Source organism: Belonocnema kinseyi, chromosome 10 (assembly GCF_010883055.1).
Source record: "Belonocnema kinseyi isolate 2016_QV_RU_SX_M_011 chromosome 10, B_treatae_v1, whole genome shotgun sequence".
NCBI classification, from domain to species: Eukaryota; Metazoa; Arthropoda; class Insecta; order Hymenoptera; family Cynipidae; genus Belonocnema; species Belonocnema kinseyi.
The window spans coordinates 7643723-7661431 of record NC_046666.1 but is presented as its reverse complement, the minus strand read 5'-3'; positions in this window follow the sequence as shown (position 1 = coordinate 7661431).

The following is a 17709-nucleotide window of genomic DNA, read 5'->3' as shown; positions in this document are numbered from 1 at the left end:
TTACCGACTGATGCCGATGGAATTGATAGTTAAAAATTTTTTTTACATCTTTTATTATCAAGATTTGTACTTAAACGTAGTTTTCTTTCCTCTCTTGCATTTGTCAAAGTTTGAGACCGATATTTTATGTACAAAAAAAGTTGGAACGTTCAAAAAATGTCCAGTTTCAGAAAAAAGATAAAATAATTTTCAGTGAAGTTCCTACCAAAATGCAGTACCTAAACGTACTTTATTGTACTCTAATACATTTGCCAAAGTTTCAGCTCGATATTTTATTTATAAAAAAAGTTCTTAGGTTTAAAAAAACATTCAGTGAACTGAAAAAGTGAGGTCGGTAATATAGGTATTCAGCTGTGTCACATGCCCTTAAGATTTCAAATTATCTTTTAAATAAAATTAGTGCAGGTACTAAATTGCTCATAATTTCTCGTATCTAAGATCGAGCAACTAGATCGTGACTTTTTTTAAGGATACTTTTTTGCCATGTACCTACAATTGAGCTACTGAACCGCTGTGATCCCTGGTATTTTACAGACATAACACTGCCAATTACACCTGGGAGAACTTTAAAAACGATGATCACGTTTTACATAAAATATTCGATAACTTGGGGGTTTGGTCGGAATTATTACGAGACAATAGTGTGAAAGACGATGGCTTGGATGATAAGGTGAAACATGCTTCGGTAACGTCATTGAATTGCGAAACTGAACCATACCAAGATTTTTCAAGAAGGATGAAGAAATTGTTCGTGACGTTGCGTTGCGCGTTGATGAGCGTCTATGTCTATGAGTTCCACACCCACCGTCAGGTGATATCTGATGCATTCAAATGTCGAATGGGTAATAATTTTCTGAACCCCATAGAGAAATTGTACGCGCGACGCGACGTATTCACCCTTTCATTCTCTTACTCTTCAAAGGCCTCGCCTTCTCAGATTTCAATCACAGAGGAAGAGACCATCAGACCACCATATACTATGCTAAATGTTCTGCCACTCATGCTTTGCTTTGCTAGGGAGTCCACTGACCTTCCCTACCCACTTTACTATCCATGCATAAACAATTTTTAACAAATAAAAAAATGGAGGTAATCTAGAACCAAAAATCGAAAGTCGAAGCCAAGGTTTCAAGGTCGGAAGACAAAGTTCAGATATCAGAGTTCATAGATATAGCTCTTATGCCGGAAAACTAACAAATGGGAAAAGATTATTACCTAAACCGAAACTCAAATTTTTTGGATCCCTTTAATGTCACAGTCTAATTTACTTTTAAAATGTGAGCTGAAGGCAAAGATTTAAGGTCGGAGGACAAAGTTCGGGTATCATAGTTCAGAGATAGCTCTTTTTTGAAAAACGAACAAATTGGAAGGAATCAAGTATTAGGAATCAAAAGTCGAATTTTTGGACCACCTCACTGCCAAAGCCTAATTGACAAAAGTCAGAGGTCAGAGGTGAAAGGTAAAAAGTCGAAAAGTCAGATCAACAAAATTTCGAATACTTGTTAATACTTTATTTTCTCAGAAAGCATTCTTTTCTCATATTAAAAATTAAAAAAAAATCTGTAAGGTTAGGATAGAAACGATGATATTTTCAACCACTTCTCTCCCTATTCTCCTATTTTTCATATTTTAAAAGAAACCTTCCCTTTTTCCCATTTTCTTCGGTTTTTTCGCTTTAATCTTAAATGTGAACTGAATTAATAGAACCCAATAAGAAAATTGAAATACTTTTCGTGGAAAGTTAATTATTTTTTATTGAAAATTCAAATATTTGGTTGAAAGTTGGATTAATTTATTAAGAATTCTTGTTATTGGTTATAAAATTAATTATTGTGTTGAAAATTTCATTTTTTTAAATAATTTATTTAAATAAAAATTTAAGTATTACATGTTTTTGTGAATTTATTGTGTAACGTAATTGAAAGATGAACTGCTTTGTTAAAAATTCATTTTTTTGTTGAAGCTTTATTACCTTACTGGTATTTAAATATTTATTTATTATTTTTTACTTTTTTCATTTATTTTTTTAATTTATATAATTATCGTTTTAAATGCAAGTTTTTTTAAAAATAATTCTTTTTTTACCAAATAAACTATATTCATTGAATTTCTTTCTGAAAAATTCATTTTTGGTGGAAGATTCATAATTTTCGTTAAAAATATAAATATTTTCCGTTGAAAGATAATTATATTGAATTGAAAATTCCACTATTTCTGGTCAAAAATTTAATGAATTTCATGAAAATTTAACTATTTTGTTAAAAGATGAACTTATTTATTAAAAACTCTTTTTATTGGTTAAGGAATTAAATATTTTGTTGAAAATTTAATTTTTTCATTGAAAATAAATTTTTTAAATGAAAATGTAACTATTGCATTTTCTTGGAAATTTATGGATTTATTTTGTTGAGAGTTGAACTACTTTGTTAATAATTAGTTTTTTCAGCTGAAGCTTCATCTCTTCATTCTTATTTAAAATTTTTGTTTATTATTTTTTCTGATTTTGTAAATCTAATTATCTCTTCTATTGTAAGTTTATTTAAGAATAATTAATATTTTTTATTCAAAAGTAAACTATTTACGTTAAACTACTTCTTGACAAAATTCATTTTTTTTTTGGTTTAAAATTCATAATTTTTGTTAAAAATGTAACTATTTAGTTTCAAATTACCTTATTTATTTTAAATTTCATATTTCTGGATTAAAAATTCAAGTAACTTTTTAGAAAATTAATCTAGTTAAAAATTAAAATATATTTTTTAAATTTAACCATTTGGTAGAAGATGGACTTTTTCGTTAAAAAATCATAGTGGCTTCAAAATTCAACTATTTCATTAAACATATATCTTTTTTGGTACAATATTTATCTTCTGGATGGAGAATTCATCTTATGTTTGAAACTCTACTCTTTTTCGATAAAAATGTAACTGCTGGTTGAAAATTAATCTGTTTTGGTTGGCAATTAAACTATTCTGAAGAAAATTCGTATTTTTTAATTTAATTCAACAGTTTTTGATTTTAGATTGAAATATTTTTTATTTGAAATAGCAAATATTGCAATTTTTGTTGAGAAACGTTGTAAAAAAACTAATTTTTTAATTGAAGAATCATAATTTTAGTTAAAAATTCAATTATTTGGTTTTGAATTAATTTTTTGTTTGGATTTTATATTCTCCTAGTCAAAATTTAACTGCTTCGTGAAAACTTAATCTTTTTGGCTTGAAAATTAAATTTTGATCAGAAAATTCACATTTTTGTTTGAAAATTCATATTTTTGTTTGAAAATTGAACTATTTTGGTAAAAAATGTATCTATTTGGTTAAAAATTAAACTATTTATTAGAACTTCAACAATTTGCTTACAAATTCAACTACTTGGTTAAAGTTGAACTAGTTATTATTTGATGGAGAATTCAACAACTTGGTTAAAAATTCAGCTATTTGATTAAAAAATGCATCCTTTTTGTTAAAAAATTTATTATTTCGTTGAAAATTTAAGGATTTTTTTCTAGTCAAATTTTTATTATCTAAAATTTAACTATTTTTTTTTAAATTTGTCCTGTTGGACCTTAGCAGGTTAAAATATTTATTTAAAATATTTATTTAAAACTTAAAGAATTCTATTAACGCTTTGGTCCAAAAATTCAACTCTCTTTTGAAAATTCATCCTTTACGATTGAAAATTGATCTTTTAGTTTATAATTTCAACTACTTTTTCTGCAACATCAAATATTACAAGAAAAATGACTCTCTTAATAAAACAAACACGGGGGATCATTTATGACGACGAAAATAAAGCAAAAGTGATAAGAGAAGCAAGAAGGAAGGGAGAATAAAGGAGACACGCGTATCCTCCCACGCTTTCTTCGGAAAGGAGGAAAAAGTTGGCAGCACAATGGAGGCAACGAGCCGTGCCGTCCTGAGCTACCGCGGAAGACTGACTGTGCGGAACGAAACGACATGGAACGGAAAACGGTCCGTGTGGCGTGCTGATATCCGGTCCCGTGGTGTCCGGCAGACCGATATCACGGGATAACGATTTGAGGAGCGTCGCCTATCCTTCCTGCAGACAGGATCAAACCTCCTGTGGTCGACGCTCTGTGCGAGATGACCATTCTAGTGTGACAAATCGCTCCTCCTCTCCTTTCTACCCAGGCCCGAATCAAAACCGATTCGATCCGATACACAAGTCCAATGAAAAATCTCATCGTCCAACCTAGTAGATTTTTCACTTCTCGAACTATTCTACCTGGCATACAGAAATCTTCTATATTTTTTATTGATAAAGGATGATAAAATATGTATGATTGATTATAGCAGACTTTAGAGCCTACAATGCTCTCAAAAGAGGGAAATTTACAACAAGAAACAAAATAATTTTCTTATCAGGTCTCAATTCCCCTCCACTACTCGCATCATTTCTAATAATTTGCACTACTTCCCTTCATTGACACTCACTTTCCCTACTTCATCATGCTTCCCATCTCCTCATTACCCTGCACTACCCCTAGTCCCCCTTACCTTTATTTCCCCTGTTTCCTCATACATCACTCCCACTACGTCCTCATTCATTATTTTCCCTCATTTTCCATACTTTCCCTCCTCTAAATTTCCTTCCTCTAACTTTCACTCCCTTAACTTTCCCTTTAATAATTTCTTCTGCTTCCGATCCCCTCACTTTTCATAATTCCCCTCTCCTCATTTACCCTACTACCCCTCCCTTAATTTCCGATCATTTCCTAGTCCCTAATTTTCTCTACTTCCATTCTTCTCCTCGCACGCCCTCTACTTCCTCTCACTCACAGTAACATCCCCTACTTCTCACTTCCTCCTCAATTCGCCTTTCTATTACCCCCACATCCATTTCCTCGAATTTCCTTATCATCTTGTCCCCTACACTCCGATTTATCAATTCCCCTTACTTCCTATAGTTTTCCTCCCCTCATTTCCCATACCTTCTCTCTTTTCACTTCCCATACGATCCCACCCTCATTTCTCATAATTTCTTTCCTTTCACTTCCCATACTTTCCCATCCTCACTTCCAAAACTTCGCCACTCATTTCACCTACTTCACCTCCCCTCACTTCTTCTAATTCCCCACCGCACTCCCCTCATTTACCATAAATCCCCTCTTATCACTCACTCTCCTTAGCCAAAAGTACGATGGACGAATACATACCCGAATGAAACCACAAGGGTTTTAGTCCGTCGACATAATGTCGCGCAATATACTCGATTGAGTACTCGCGCAATGCAGCCCTTCCGAGGCGACATTCCCAAACGCTCTCGTCCTGTCCCTGAAAAACCACGTGGGCCAGCAGTTCTAGAAATAACTCAAACACGGGTGACTAAAACGCAATTCTGGTGTAGTTTAATATTTATATAATAATAAGCCGAAAAAAATGATAATCAAATTGTTTAATTTTCAAGACAAAAAGACGAATTTTCATGAAAACAGTTGAATTTTTAAACAAGAAGAGTCACGGTTGAATAAACCAAATATATCATTTTTCAATCCAAAAGAGTGATTTTTTTATTCAAAAAGTCGATTTACACCAAAAAAGTTATTTTTCATCCGAAAAAAAAATGATTTTTTAACCAAATAGTTGAACTTTCAAGCACGATAAAAAAGATGACTTTTGAACAAAACAGTTGAGATGTTCAACAAATAATAAAAATTGTCAACAAGTAATAGAATTTTCGATCAAAAAATGTTGATTCTAAACCAAAAACATAATAGTCCACTTTTCAATTTAGAATAATTACCTATCCAAAAAATATTTGGATTTTCTTATTGGCTTCTATTTATTCACTTCTCATTTAAGAGAAAACCGAAAATAAGGGCCTGAATGCGTATGATTTTGGTTGAAAATTCAACCAGTTTATTGTAAATTAACTTTTTCGTTTAAAAAAACACACTTTAAAGTTAAAAAATAAAAATTTCACTATTTTGTAACAAAATTATCTTTTTGGCTTAAAAATTCAATAATTTTAAATAAAATTAAATTGTTTAGTTGCAAAATAATTTTTTGATTGTAAAATTAACTTTGCAGTTTACAGTTCAAAAATTGTATTTTTTTAGCTAAAAGTTCAACTTTTAGATTAAAAACTTATCGGTTTGAGTTGAAAATTCAACCATTTATTTGAAAATTAATGTATTTTGTTAAAAATTCGTTATTTTTGGAGAAAATTATTCTCCTGAGTTGAAAAGTATCTTTTTGGCTGAAACTCAAACTCTGGGGTATAATGTTGAATTATTTTGTTTTAAACTTATTTTTGTTAAAGATTCATTATTTTTATTGCAAATTCATCTCTCTGGTTGAAAATTTAACTTTTTTATAAAATATTTTTTGGTTAAGAGGTCAAGTACTTCGTTTAAAGTTGAACTACTTTGTGAAAATTTTTTTTTATTAGTGCTAAAAATTCATAAATTTAGTTAAATGATCAACCATTATGTTGTAAATTAACTTTTTTGTTGTTTTTCTTTTTGTTATGTTTAATGTTTTTGGGTTTAAAGTTTATCTTTTCTGGATAGTTCTTCTTCGAAGTTTCAAAATTAAAGAATTTGGTTGCAACTTCACGTATTTTATTGGAAATTCTGACGTTTCTTTCTTTTTTTAAGAATTAATTTTATTAATAATATTATTTGTTGAAAATTCATCTATTCAGATTAGGATTCAACTAGTTTTCAAAAATTCGTCTTTTCTGGCTGCATTAAACTGGCTGAAAACATCTTTCTGTGTTGAAAATAGAGTTTTTTAAATAATTTAATTTTGCTGTTTAAAAAATAACCTTGTTAACTGAAAATTTAACGATTTTATTTTTGGTAACTTTTTTAGTTGAAAATGCAACTATTTTATGGAAATTTAACTATTTGCACTTAAATTTTAATCTCTTTTGTTTGAAAATTTGACCATTTGGTTAAAAATGCAACTTGGTAGTTCAAAAAATCAACCATTATGGTAATTTCATCTTTTCTGATCGAAAATTCAACTGTTCTGTTAAAAATTTGAAATTTTGTATTGCAAATTAATCTTCTAAGGAATAGAAAAGTAATATGTCTTGCTTGAAAATTAACTGTCTTGATGAAAATTCAATGGCCTGCTCAAAAAATTCGTCTATTGTTGCCAAAAATTCTTTTTCGAAGAACGAGATTTCGAACCAAATAATGGAATCTTTCAGAAGACAGTTGAATTTTTATTTTAAAAAAAGGATACATTTTTTATTTAAAAGCATAAATGTAGGATAAATAAGGATAAATGTAAAACAAAATAGTTGAATTTTCGACCTACAAAAGATAAATTATCAAGAAATTAGATTCATTTTTTACCAAACTTTTGAATTTTCAATCCACAAAGAAAAATTTATAACCAAACGGTTGCGTATGAGAACAAATAAGATTAAATTTCAACCAAAAACAATTTAAGCATTCTTTCAATATTTTGAATCAAATGTTTGAACTTTTTAGAGGACAGTTGAATTTTCAAGAAAATAGTTGTTGTTGAAGACAGTTCAATTTTCATTATAAACAGGATAAATTGCTAATCTAAAAGGATACATTTTCTTAACAAATAGAAAATGTTTAACAAAACAGTTGAATTTTCGATCCAAAAAGATAAATTTTTAAGAAAATATTTAAATTTTCAAGCAAAAAATATTAAATTTCAACCAAAAACACTTTCAGTATGATCTCAACATTTTTAACAAAGTATTTGAATCTTTTAAAGGAGAGTTGAATTCTCAACAAAAAAATATAAATTTCAAATCCGAAAGGATGAATTTCCGACCTGCGGAAGATAAATTATCAAAAAATCAGCTTCATTTGTTACCAAACTTTTGAATTTTCAACCTACAAAGAAGAATTTATAACCAAATGATTGAGTTTCAGAACAAAAAAGATGGAATTTGAACAAAAAACACTTTCAGCATTATTTCAATATTTTGAACCAAATATTTAATTTTTTTAGAGGAAAGTAGAATTTTCAAGAAAGTAGTTAAATTTTTATAAAAAAGCAATTAAATTTTCATCCAGTTATTAGAATTTTTAACTAATAGAGATTGATTTCAAACCAAAAATATAAAAAAAGACTTTTCAAGTAAAAAGATTTATCTTACAACCAATAAAGATTAATTTTTCACAAAAAAGATCACTTTTCAACAAAAATAGTTGAATTAAAAAAAAGTAGTTCAATTTGTAAACAAACTGTTGAATTTGCAACCTATAAGAAGAGTTTGGAAACAAACTGTTGAATTTCAAATAAAAAAGATTAAACTTCGACCAAAAACACATTCAACCTTATTTTAACATTTCGAACCAAATATAGGAATCTTTTAGAAGACAGTAAAATTTTCATTATAAATAGGATGAATTTTTAATCCAAAAGGATCAACTTTCTTACCAAATAGACAAAAGTTCAACAAAACAGTTCAATTTTCGATCCAAAAAGATTAATATTTGACAACAATTTTTAATTTCCAATAAAATAAATAAATTTTCAACCAATTGGTACAATATTTATAGAAAAGTAATTGAGTCTTGTATTAAAAATATAATAGTAGTCTTTTCAAGTGAAAATAATTAACTTTTAATCAAGAAAAACGAATTTTTAATAAAAAAAATATATTTTTTTAAGAAGATAATTCGATTTTAAACTGAAGAAAGGAATTTTCAACTGATGAATTTTAATTCAAAGTGAAAAATCCTCAACTAATATTTTTTAGCAAAGTTGTTCATAGTTGAATTTTTGACCAAATAGTTTAATTTTTCTCTTATAAATATGAATTTTTAAACGAAAAAAATTAATAGTTTCACTACCAACCTAAAATGATAAAACTTTTACCAAACGAGATGAATTTTAAAACCAAAAAGACAAATTTTCAAAAATAAAGATTCTCTGGGCAAGAAAGAAAAAAAGTTCATCCAAATAAAAAAAAAACAGTTTTTCAACTTAAAATGGAATAATTAAATTTTTAGTTTAAACAATAAGCAAAAATTTAAAAAAACTCGTATTTTTAAGCAAACAGAGGAGTTTTTAACTTGCATAAAATTATGAATGATAAACTGGAATAGTTACATTTTCAGTTGAAAAGATTATTTTTAACTCAAGACATGAATTTTCAGTTAAAATATAGAATAATCAGCAAAGAACGATTTTTGTTTTAAGTGGTTCATGGTTGAATTTTCTACTCACAAATATCAATTTTAAATGAAAAGCGTTATAGTTGCACTTTTAACTAAACAAAAAAAATGGTTACTTGCAAAAATATAAGCAAATCTGACAAATTTCCGGTTTTCGAAATATTTCCATTTATTTCCCGGTCAGAGGTCACCCTGCTAGAGAAGAGTGCCTAGAGTGGATTATTATACAGGCACGTGACTTGGGACATTAATAAATGGTAATTAATCACAGCCTATCAATTTTGCTTTATTTCCTTCCTTGAGGACATTAAATTGATAAACTAACCACAATTCACTTTGATCCTCGACATTGGAGGACGGATATACTTTCGATTATTAACGCCTGCATGGATGTGCATATCTGTATGTACGCTCATTGGTCGGTCCATCTCGTTAATTAAGGCTCATGACGTTGATCGATGTGGCTATCGCCAATCGTCATATCGTCAAGAATTCCAACCAGTAGCCATCCAAACGAATCCCAGAAATGGGCACACCAGACCACTGTATCGCGTGACAATTATCATTAACTAATTCCATCATCAAAAAAATTTCGGTCCAATTTTAATTAACATTTTCTTCCAGTTATTATGATTTAATCTGTCAATCTTAGGTCATTTATATACTGAGATATGTGTCACATTTATAAATCATCGTTATAGGAAGCAGCTAACGAGCCTCAACAAACTTATGAAAACAAAACAATTTTTTTTTAATTTAAAATATGCTTAAAGTAGGATCATTTTTATTTGAAAAAGATTCAAATTTCAAATTTCTTCCTTTCAACCAAAAATAATGACTTTTTAACAAAATAGTTCATCTTTGAATCAAATAGTTCAACTTGGAGCCAAATGGTCGAATTTTCAAACAAAAAATACTCAATTTTAACCGGAAACACTTTCAGCATTATTTCAACATTTTAAACCAAGTATTAGAATCTTTTAGAGCACAGTTGAATTTCCAACAAAAAATAGACATTTTTAATCCGAAACGATGAATTTTCGACCTGCAGAAGATAAATTTTCAACAAAATAGTTTAATTTTTTATCAAAGTGTTGAATTTTCAACCTACGAAGATGATTTTAGAACCAAGTGGTCGAGTTTTAGAACAAAGAAGATTAAATATGTGGTTCAAAATATTGACATAACGCTGAAGATGTTTTTGGTCAAAATTTAGTCTTCTTTGTTCCAAAACTTGACCATTTGGTTCTAAATTCTTCTTTGTAGGTTAAAAATTTAACAGTTCGATAAAAAATAAACTATTTTGTTAGGCCAGTTGAATCTTCAGAAAAATAGTTAATGTTTTAATAAAACAATTAAATTTTCAACATATTAGTAGAATTTTTTACTAAGAGATATTGATTTTGAACCAAAAATATAATAAAAGACTTTTAAAATAAAAAGAATCATTTTTTAATTAAACAAGATGATTTTTTAACAAAAAAGATCACTTTTCAACAAAATAGTTCAATTTTCAAAAAAATAATTTAATTTTTAACTAAACTGTTGAATTTTCAATCCATAAGAAGAGCTTGGCAACAAACAGTAGCATTTTAAATAAAGAAAATTAAACTTCGACCAAAAACACATTGAACATTATTGCAACATTCCGAACCAAATAATGGAATCTTTCAGAAGACAGTTGAATTTTCTTTTTAAAAAAAATAATAAATTTTTTATTTAAAAGAATAAATGTGTAATGAATAAAGAAAAATGTACAACAAAACAGTTGAATTTTCAATAAAAACATATAAATTTCCAATCCGCAAGTATGAATTTTCGACCTAAAAAAGATCAATTTTCAAGAAATTAGCTTCATTTTTTACCAAACTGTTGAATGTTCAACCTACACAAAAATTTATAACCATATGGCCGCGTTTTACAACAAAACAGATTAAATGTAAACCAAAAACCATTTCAGCATTATTTTAATATTTTGAACCAAATTTTTTAATTTTGTAGAGCACAGTTGAATTTTCAAAAAAATTCTTGAATTTTTAACAAAAAATAAATTTTTCTTCCAATTATTAGAGTTTTTTACTAAGAGAAATTGATTTAAAACTAAAAATATAATAGAAGACTTTTCCAATAAAAAGAATTGACTTTAAACCAAAAAAGATAAATTTTTAACTAGAAAAGCTCACTTTTCAACAAAATAGTTAAATTTTAAAAAAAGTTAAATTATTCATCAAACTGTTGAATTTTTAACATATAAGAAGAATTTGGAAAAACAGTTGAAATTTAAACAAAGAAGTTTAAACTTCGACCAAAAACACATTCAACATTATTTTAACATTTCGAACCAAATAATGGAATCTTTCAAAAGACAGTTGAATTTTTATTTAAAAAAAAGGATACATTTTTTATTTAAAAGCATAAATGTAGGATAAATAAGGATAAATGTAAAACAAAATAGTTGAATTTTCGACCTGCAAAAGATAAATTATCAAGAAATTAGATTCATCTTTTACCAAACTGTTGAATTTTCAATCCATAAAGAAAAATTTATAACCAAACGGTTGCGTATGAGAACAAATAAGATTAAATTTTAACCAAAAACAATTTAAGCATTCTTTCAATATTTTGAACCAAATGTTTGAACTTTTTAGAGGACAGTTGAATTTTCAAGAAAATAGTTGAATTTTTAACAAACAAAAAATTAAATTTGCATCCAGTTATTATAATTTTTAACTAAGAGAGATTTATTTCAAGCCAAAATATAAAAAAAGACTTTTCAAATAAAAAGAATTAACTTACAACCAAAGAAGATTAATTTTTAACAAAAAAGATCACTTTTCAACAAAATAGTTTAACTTGTAACTCTTAACAATTAAATCTTTAACTTTTAACTTTTTTTGGAAACAAACCGTTGAATTTTATATAAAGAAGTTTAAACTTCGACCAAAAACACATTCAACATTATTTAAACATTTCGAACCAAATAATGGAATCTTTCAAAAGACAGTTGAATTTTTATTAAAAAAAAAGGATACATTTTTTATTTAAAAGCATAAATGTAGGAAGATAATTCGACTTTAAACTGAAGAAAGGAATTTTCAACTGATGAATTTTAATTCAAAGTGAAAAATCCTCAACAAATATTTTTTAGCAAAGTTGTTCATAGTTGAATTTTTGACCAAATAGTTTAATTTTTCTCTTATAAATACGAATTTTTAAACAAAAAAAATTAATAGTTTCACTACCAACCTAAAATGATACAACTTTTACCAAACGAGATGAATTTTAAAACCAAAAAGACAAATTTTCAAAAATAAAGATTCTCTGGGCAAGAAAGAAAAAAAGTTCATCCAAATTAAAAAAAAAGTTTCTCAACCTAAAATGGAATAATTAAATTTTTAGTTTAAACAATAAGCAAAAATTGAAAAAAACCTCGTATTTTTAAGCAAACAGACGAGTTTTTAACTTACATAAAATTATGAATTATAAACTGGAATAGTTACATTTTCAGTTGAAAAGGTTATTTTTAACTCAAGACATGAATTTTCAGTTAAAATATAGAATAATCAGCAAAGAATGATTTTTGTTTTAAGTGGTTTATAGTTGAATTTTCTACTCACAAATATCAATTTTAAATAAAAAGCGTTATAGTTGCACTTTTAACAAAACAAAAAAAATTCTACCAAAAGAGATAATTTTTAAATTTAAAATGACGAATTTTCATTGAATATAGATTTTTTAGTCAGGAAAGAAAATAAGTTAATTCAAATTGTTAAAAATTATAGTCAAAATACAAATTTTCGGTAGAGCAGTTCAATTTTCAGACTAAAATATGCATCTTCAACAATCAAGTTATTTTTCAACCAAATGGTTGCATTTTTAACCAAAAGCGAGAAAGTTCCAAATCAAGTATATTAGTTTTCAACTGAAAAAATTTCAAACGAAAATAAAATAATTAAAATTTTCAATTAAAAAATACACATTACCAACAAAATAGTTCAACTTTCAACCAAACAGTGTAATTGTTAACTTACATCAAATGATGAATTTTCAGTTTAAAAAATTCATTTTTCACAAAAAAAACGACTTTTCAACCAGATAATAATTTTCAACTAAAATGAAAAATCTTTGACGAAATATTATTTTATAAAAAAGTGGTACAATATTAAAAAAAAAATAAAAATTTTCAACGAATAATAGTGTATATTTCAACCACAATGATTTTCATTTTAGAACAAAAACAGTTGAATTCAATAAAAAAAAGAATGAAAAAAAAGTTGAATTCTTAACCTAAGAAGATTATATTTTAACAAACCAAATTTTTCAATAACTAGCTGAATTTTCAACCAAGTTCAAGTCATAAGAATTTTGGTTAAAAACTATTAAATTCTAAAAGCTTTATTTCAGTGATTAAAAATCGAATTTTTTGAATTGCAAAAAATTCCCATGATTGATTTTAATACGGAGAATTTACTAGAATCTTAATTAGTAAAACGTTAAATGCTGTAAGTTTTGTGATTAAATATTAGTTAATCTGAGTTAATTATTTCTAATCCCAAATTTTAAATAAGCTTATATGAAATTTGTTCAATTTAATCTGGTAAATTCTATAGCACTCAATTTTTTATATTTTCATATATAAAACCACCAATCGAGGAATCTAAATTATATTAATTAATTTTTATCGATTTAATATGATATTGCTATATAAATGACGCGTTACACGAGTTTTCTGATTTTGAACTGATTAAATAATTTCCAGATTAAATTTCTGATTTATCAGGTTATTTCAGGTTCACATGGAAATTAATCTACTCTCGAAAAATCGATTGATTCGTAATCAGATTGCTTATCGTCTATCCGCAATATTAATCAGACGCAATTTCATAATCAATAAAGCGAGTCTGGTCGTTAGAGAACCCAATATAATTATTTATAATTTATTTAATATCGGGGATTTAATGACTTTAATGACCGGGTAAGGGTGTTCTAGCCCTACTGATAATCAAGACTCCCTCCTGAATAAAACGTATCAAGATATTTGCAATACCCGTACAATATTTATATTCATATCCTGCCGCCTTTAATCTTCATAATTTTCATATGGTTTCCTTAATAGGCAAGATTAATTAAATATTTTTTATTTCTTACTTTTTATGTATTTATTTTACCCAAAAGGAAAGCGATTTCTAATCGACAATTTAAAAAAGAAAAAATTCGAACTAGTATTTATAAATTTTCTATCAAAAGAGAAGATTTTTTAACACAAAAAGACAAACTTTTAAGAAAAATATTTGAATTTTGAATCCAAAAAGATGAATCGTCAAAAAAGAGTTTGATTTTTAAGCTAAAATTGATTTCTAGAAGAAAATTTAAGTTTCAAACCCGAAAAGATGGATTTTCAACAGAATTTTTCAACAAAAATCTGTAATTTTAATCTAAACATTTTAAACCAGATAGTTGAATTTTCAAATATAAAAATAGCAATTCGCAACTAAAAATGTAAAACTTACATGTTCCGTTCAAAAATTTATTTCTAACTAAATAAAAGAATTTTGTAACGGAATACTTAAACGCTCAACAACAGAAGAGCAAACCAAAATAGCAAATTTGCAACTAAGAATAATTTTTTAGTCGAAAAGGACACAAAAGTTGACTTGATTTTAGAATTTTTAAGACAAACAGTATAATTTTGTCCAAAACAGTTAAATTTTCAAAAAAATATATATATAATTTTCAATAAAATATTTAAATTATGAGCTAAATTAAGTTTAATTAAATTAAGTTCGAGCAAATGACTTTTATGCCAAAAAATTAATTTTCAATGCGAATGGAAAAATGTCAAACAAAACAATTAACTTCAAAAAAATTACTTCTTAAAAATTCGGTTGAATTTTCAACAAAATAATTAAATATTCAATAAAAATAGATGAACTCTGATTATAAAATACAAGAGTAGACTTTCCAATAAAAAAAATAACCATATCAATTACATTTTCGACCAAAAGTATAACTTTTTAAGAAAATAGTTGATTTTTTGACAAAATAATTAAATTTTTAACAAAACAGTCAAATTAAAAAAAATTCGTTTTCAATCCCAATCCAGTTAATAAATAACAACAATAAAATTAATTCTCAAGAAAAAACTTGCATTTACGACTAAATATTTGAAGTTTCAAGTAAAAAGTACGAATTTTCAACCTACAAAAATGTATTCTCAACCGACTTTCGACCAAGTATTTTACATTTTAACCAAATACTTTCATCTCCAAATAGGTATAAAAAATAATTTTTTTAACAATAAATGAAATATTTCAATTTTCAGTTAATTAAATTAAATTTATAATTTAACAAAACTATTAGACTTTGAACTAGAAATGAAATTTCAATTGAAATCATTAATCTTTAACAGAAAAATGAATTCAGATTAGAAAATGTATTAATTGATAGTATAAAAAAAAGAATTTTAAATATAAAAAAACAACAATTAAATACTACCGAAACGATGAATTTCCAACAAAAAAGTTGAATCCTCAAACAAAAAAGAAGTAATTTTCAAATTAGACGGTTGCATTTTCAACTAAAGTAATCAATTTTCAAACAAAAATGGAATAGTTAAATTTTTCATTTAAAAATGTAATTTCAAACAAATGAAGCATTACTTACATTCTCAACCGAAGAGCTGCATTTTCAACTAAATTATAAATCTTCATCAAAAAAATTAAAAACAAAAAGTGTTATTATTGATATTACAAAAAAAAATTAAGCGTTAAATAAACAAAAGTTTAATTAATTTAAAAAAGCCGAATTTCCCCCAAAAATGGTTGAATTTTCAGTTCTAGAAGTGAATTTTAACTAAAATAGTTCCTTTTTCTACCAGAAAGATCAATTTTCAGCTGATAAAATGAAAAAAAAATTAGTTTGACTTTCAAACAAGTAGTTTATTTTGAAACCCAGAAGAGATATTTTCTAGACAAATTGTTAACAAATTATTCTAATTTTAACTAAAGAAGGAAATTTTTAACTAAAAAAGATGTCTTCATTAGTTCATTTTCAACAAAATGATTAAATTTTCAATCAAAAATGGAATAGTTAAATTTTCCGCTAAAAAATTATTTTAAGTAAAAAGATGAATCGCCTACACAAAAGGTAAATTTTCAATCAAAAAGATAAATTTTCAACTAAAATAATGAATCTTGAAAAATATCAGAACAGAAAATTCAGTAATTGATATTTCAACAAAATAACAGATTTTAATTTTAAGTCAAGAAAAGTTTAAATCATTCAAAAAAGACGACATTCCATAAAAAAGTTAATTTTCTTTAAGAATGTTCCGTTACCTTATAATATATGAATTTTCAGTTCAAACATGAATTGAAAATTTTTTTTTAACAAAATAGTTAATTTCTCTACCAAAGAGATGAAACTTCGACTGAGAAAATGCACTTTTAAAAAAACAGCTTAAATTAAACCAAGTAGTTTAATTTTACACCAAGAAAAAGAATTTTCTACCAAAAAGACGAATATTTAACAAAATTTTAAAATTTCCAACTGAAAAGTATAATTTGTTAACAAAAAATGGATAAATTCAATTTTAATTTAAAAAAATTAACTTTCAAATAGTTTAATCTTTAACCTTTAAAGATGTACACTTAACACGATTCTTAACAAAATAATTACATTTTCAATCAAATAATTTAACCAAAATATATGGATTCGGAACCAAAATTATAATAGTAGACATTTGAATCAAAAATGTATCTTTCAACTGAAAAAAGTTGGATTTTCGTATTCGCTTCTAATAATTGCGTTCGCAATAAAGCGAATAGCACCATAGAAAAGGGAAAAAAGAGGAAAATTGCTTGAAAACAAGGGAAAATGAGGAGTTGTTTAAAAAAGGGTAAAAATGGATAAAAAAGGGTGACAAGGTAAGAATTAAAGGTTTCTATTATTTATAAATTTCTTCAAATAGAAAACAGCCTCTACATTTTTTTATTCTAAACATTTGAATAATTACGGATTTATTTGCGTCAGTTTATGTTGTGTAATTCGAGAGGCATATTTCCTGGAAGAGGAGGGTAATAATGTAAGAGTAACAAGAGGGTTACGATCGAGAGTTTCTGAATGAGCCAACTATGGGCCAATAAAATCTGGATAATTAAAGCTACACCTAAGACAGTACGAGTACCTTCATTCCAAATTTAATCGGCACCATAACTGCTATGCGTAAGCTAAATCCCACTTTTACGAGTGTGATGGGAAATCTCGTCTCAGAACGCTGAACCAAATGCGAAACTCATAAAGCTACCTTGTGTTTCTCTCGAAATTAATGGCAATAAAAAGCAACAAAGACATACATTAAATGAGGAAATCTAAAGTGGCAGGTTATAAAGTACTTTTTCTACTTAACACAACACTTTATCTACTTCAAACTGAATTTTAATTAAATGTTCGAAAATAATGAAAAAGTAAATTAAATCAGTTGTTCTGCTTAGGTTCATTTCGCTAATAAATTTCATTTTTCATGTATAGGGACTAAAAATTGAAAGTTGGAAGCTAGTTTAGTAGAGGAA